Source organism: Chrysemys picta, chromosome 6, assembly GCF_011386835.1.
Source record: "Chrysemys picta bellii isolate R12L10 chromosome 6, ASM1138683v2, whole genome shotgun sequence".
Classification (NCBI taxonomy): Eukaryota; Metazoa; Chordata; order Testudines; family Emydidae; genus Chrysemys; species Chrysemys picta.
In genome coordinates, this window is record NC_088796.1 from 2,854,547 (window position 1) to 2,859,985 (window position 5,439).

Here is a 5,439-nt window from a genome sequence, read left to right on the forward strand (position 1 = left end):
TGGTGACCTAGCCATGGCCTCCGTTCTCCGGTGACCCAGGCATGTCCTCCATCCCCTGGTGACCCAGCCGCGCCCTCCATTTTCCGGTGACCCAGCCATGGCCTCCGTTCTCTGGTGACCCAGGCGTGTCCTCCATCCCCTGGTGACCCAGGCATGCTCTCCATCCCCTGGTGACTCAGCCACGCCCTCCGTTCTCCGGTGACCCCGGTGTGCTCTCCATCCCGTGGTGACCCAGGCGTGCCCTCCGTTCTCCGGTGACCCAGGCGTGCTCTCCATCCGCTGGTGACCCAGCCACGCCCTCTGTTCTCTGGTGACCCAGGCGTGTCCTCCATCCCGTGGTGACCCAGCCGTGCCCTCCGTTCTCCGGTGACCCAGGCGTGCCCTCCGTTCTCCGGTGACCCAGGCGTGTCCTCCATCCCCTGGTGACCCAGCCGCGCCCTCTGTTCTCCGGTGACCCAGGCGTGCTCTCCATCCCCTGGTGACCCAGGCGTGCTCTCCTGGGGGCCGCGGGCATTCAGAGTCTGCGGGTGAGGAACATCCAGTGGGGCGGAGATGGAGCTGGCGAGGTGTGGCTCCCCAGACATGGCGCAGTAGTGACACTCTGTGGCCAGTTAGGGTCCAACATGTAGCTGGTGCCCCAGGCCCAAGGTGCAGAGCAGGGTGATGGTGAACGCAGGGCGAGTGAGGCCAGTGCAAGGAATAACCACGCTGGGCAGCCTCCCCTCTTCCTCCACACAGGGCAGTGGAGTCAATAGATCAGACCAGGCCAGGACTGGACCAGGCCAGGAGCGGGTGCTGCCCCGTCTCTGGTGCCCTGGCTCTGAGCACATCCCCAGCCCTGCTCCACGGCTGTTGGTGAGGCCCCCGCGTGCAGCAGGGCCAGGTGGCTGGCTGGGGAGTGTCCTCAGCCTGGGATGGGGGGCAATGGCTCATCACAGACCTTCTCCTAAACAGCTCTGCAGGCCAGCTGGGCATGGGGCAGTGCGTGGGAGACCCTGAGGGTCCCACCGGGACCAGCCTGGGGCACGGGGCCTGGACCATACAGCCTGGCTCTCCGGGCTGCTGCCACTGCCAGGGAACGTGGGCTGGGGGCAGGAGCTGTCACCATGGCACTGCCCGCTGTCACCATGGCACTGCCTGCGTTTCCCCCTGGCACTGCCCGCTGTCACCATGACACTGCCTGTGTTTCACCCTGGCACTGCCCGCTGTCACCCCGGCACTGCCCGCTGTCACCACGACACTGCCTGTGTTTCACCCTGGCACTGCCCGCTGTCACCCCGGCACTGCCTGCGTTTCACCCTGGCACTGCCCACTGTCACCACAGCACTGCCCACTGTCACCACGGCACTGCCTGTGTTTCCCCCTGGCACTGCCCGCTGTCACCACGGCACTGCCTGATTTTCACCCTGGCACTGCCCGCTGTCACCACGACACTGCCTGTGTTTCACCCTGGCACTGCTCGCTGTCACCCCGGCACTGCCCACTGTCACCACGACACTGCCTGTGTTTCCCCCTGGCACTGCCCGCTGTCACCACGGCACTGCCCGCCGTCACCATGACTCTGCCTGCGTTTCCCCCTGGCACTGCCCGCTGTCACCCTGGCACTGCCCGCTGTCACCATGACTCTGCCTGCGTTTCCCCCGCAACTGCCCACTGTCACCACAGCACTGCCCGCTGTCACCACGACTCTGCCTGTGTTTCCCCCTGGCACTGCCCACTGTCACCACAGCACTGCCCGCTGTCACCACGACTCTGCCTGTGTTTCCCCCTGGCACTGCCCACTGTCACCACGACACTGCCTGTGTTTCCCCCTGGCACTGCCCGCTGTCACCACGGCACTGCCCGCCGTCACCATGACTCTGCCTGCGTTTCCCCCTGGCACTGCCCGCAGTCACCATGGCACTGCCCGCTGTCACCATGACTCTGCCTGCGTTTCCCCCAGCACTGCCCACTGTCACCACAGCACTGCCCGCTGTCACCACGACTCTGCCTGTGTTTCCCCCTGGCACTGCCCACTGTCACCACAGCACTGCCCGCTGTCACCACGACTCTGCCTGTGTTTCACCCTGGCACTGCCCGCTGTCACCACAACACTGCCCGCTGTCACCACGACTCTGCCTGTGTTTCCCCCTGGCACTGCCCACTGTCACCCTGGCACTGCCCGCTGTCACCATGACTCTGCCTGCGTTTCCCCCTGGCACTGCCCGCTGTCACCACGGCACTGCCCGCCGTCACCATGACTCTGCCTGCGTTTCCCCCTGGCACTGCCCGCTGTCACCACGACTCTGCCTGCGTTTCCCCCTGGCACTGCCCGCTGTCACCACGACACTGCCTGCGTTTCCCCCTGGCACTGCCCACTGTCACCACAGCACTGCTCGCTGTCACCCCGGCACTCCCTGCTGTCACCATGACACTGCCCGCTGTCACCACGACACTGCCTGTGTTTCCCCCTGGCACTGCCCACTGTCACCATGGCACTCCCTGCTTTTCCCCCTGGCACTGCCCGCTGTCACCACGACACTGCCTGCATTTCCCCCTGGCACTCCCTGCTGTCACCCCGGCACTCCCTGCTGTCACCATGACACTGCCCGCTGTCACCACGACTCTGCCTGTGTTTCCCCCTGGCACTGCCCACTGTCACCACAGCACTGCCACTGTCACCACAGCACTGCCTGCTTTTCACCTGGCACTCCCTGCTGTCACCCTGGCACTGCCCGCTGTTACCACGACTCTGCCTGTGTTTCACCCTGGCACTGCCCACTGTCACCCTGGCACTGCCCGCTGTCACCATGACTCTGCCTGCGTTTCCCCCTGGCACTGCCCGCTGTCACCACGGCACTGCCCGCTGTCACCACGACTCTGCCTGCGTTTCCCCCTGGCACTGCCCGCTGTCACCATGGCACTGCCTGTGTTTCCCCCTGGCACTGCCCGCTGTCACCACGACTCTGCCCGCTGTCACCACGACACTGCCCGCTGTCACCACGACACTGCCTGCGTTTCCCCCTGGCACTGCCCACTGTCACCACGACACTGCCCGCTGTCACCACGACACTGCCTGCGTTTCCCCCTGGCACTGCCCGCTGTCACCACAGCACTGCCCGCTGTCACCACGACACTGCCTGTGTTTCCCCCTGGCACTGCCCACTGTCACCACAGCACTGCTCGCTGTCACCCCGGCACTCCCTGCTGTCACCATGACACTGCCCGCTGTCACCACGACACTGCCTGCGTTTCCCCCTGGCACTGCCCACTGTCACCACGACACTGCCTGTGTTTCCCCCTGGCACTGCCCACTGTCACCACGACACTGCCTGTGTTTCCCCCTGGCACTGCCCACTGTCACCATGGCACTCCCTGCTTTTCCCCCTGGCACTGCCCGCTGTCACCACGACACTGCCTGCATTTCCCCCTGGCACTCCCTGCTGTCACCCCGGCACTCCCTGCTGTCACCACAGCACTGCCCGCTGTCACCACAGCACTGCCTGCGTTTCACCCTGGCACTGCCCGCAGTCACCACAGCACTGCCCGCTGTCACCACGACTCTGCCTGCGTTTCACCCTGGCACTGCCCGCAGTCACCACAGCACTGCCTGCTTTTCACCTGGCACTCCCTGCTGTCACCCTGGCACTGCCCTCTGGCACCCCTGGCACTGTCTGCTTTTCACCCTGGCACTCCCTACTGTCACCCCCGGCACTGCCCGCTGTCACCACAGCACTGCCCACTGGCACCCTTGGCACTGCCCGCTGTCACCATGACACTGCCTGACCTTGGTGCTGCCCGTGGGTGTGAAGCTGTCAGTGGCCCTACGGAGCAGCTGGGATGCTCTAGGTCAGTGGTTCTCAACCAGGGATGTGGGGCAGCCTGGGGGGCCTTGATCAGGTTTCAGGGGGGCTGCCAAGCAGGGCCGGCATGAGCCATGCTGGGGCCCAGGGCAGAAAACTGAAGCCCAACCGCATGGGGCTGACGCCCAGGCAGGAACGCCGCCAGCTTTTCTGCTGCCCTAGGCGGCAGAAGGTCCTGCCCCGAAATGCCGCCCCCCACAGAAGCGCTGGAAGGTCCTGCCACCGAAATACCACCGCGGTTGCGGCCCCCCAAATTGAAGTGACCTAGGCGACCGCCTAGGTCACCTAATGGGTTGCGCAGGCCCTGCACCCAGGGCTCTGAGCCCTGCCCCCCGGGGCTGAAGCCGAAGCCTGAGCAACTTAGCTTCATGCGGCCCCCTGTGGTGTGGGGCCCAGGGCAATTGTCCTGCTTGCTACCCCCGAACGCTGGTCCTGGCTTTTATATGCAGAAAAACAGTTGTGGAACAAGCAGGCCGTGGCATTTTTATAGCCGGTTGGGGGGGCCTCAGAAAGAAAAAGGCTGCGACCCCCTGCTCTAGGTGGCCCAGGGGTGTCACTGCCATGCCCTGCTTGACTGGCCAGGGTGTGTAAATGCTCCAGTGCAGCGTGCGGGGTCTCCCTGGGGCACGGGGCTGCTGGGGCGAGGAGGATCTGCTGGGCCTAGAGAGCAGCGGGGCCTGAGCTCCTGCCCCGAGCGAGAAGCTGGTGCTCAGAGCTCAGGGACCATCCCATCCTCGCCAGCAGAGCGCCAGCCCATGCCAATCGCCGGCACCGGGCCCTGGCCTGCTGCCCTCTGACGGGCACTGGGGAGAGGATCGCGAGACCCTCACTAAAGAGCCATGGCCCGGCTGGTGCCCGAGGAGCCGCGGTCCGCCTGGGGTGGCAGGTGGGACGGTTCACAAGATGCCCAGCAGGTGGCACTCACAGACCACCTCAGCAGCGAGGGGGCCTGGAGGGGCGCAGCATAGCCCCCAAGTGGGAGGCTGCGGGGGGGCTAATGCAGATCCCTTCCCTGTGCCCCCCCAGGCGCTGCTGCCTCCTATGGTCCCACCCCCCAGCCCCACTCCAGCCCTTCCCACCAGCTCCCCATTCATTGCCTCCTATGGTCCCACCCCCCAGCCCCACCCCAGCCCTTCCCACCAGCTCCCCATTCATTGCAAGGGCCTGGCCGGCCCCTCCCTGTGCCCTCCGCCAGCACCGCCCGCCCCTCTGCCCCTCACGCATGGAGCAGCCTCCCGTACCTCGATCGCCCCCCTCCCGGCAGGACCCCACCTGAGACCCAGCCCGGAAGGACAGACAGAAACCAGGGACCGCCTGCCCCAGCCCGGGAGCTGGGAGTGCTGCAGGATCTGCCCACCTGTGGCAAGGGCCTGCTCTGCTTGGGGTCCCCACCCCAGCCCGCTCCCCTGGCCAGGTTCTGAGCACAATGCCTTTCCTGGGTGCCCTCTGGCGCAGCCCCGGCATGGCCCAGCTGTCTGGGCAGCCCTCCCCGAGACGTGCGGATGATGAGAAGCGTTTGGAGGACAGGAACGTTTCGCAGCTGTGGCCACAGGGCAGGTTTCAGCAGTGACGGTGCCCTGCTGGACTCTGCAGGGGG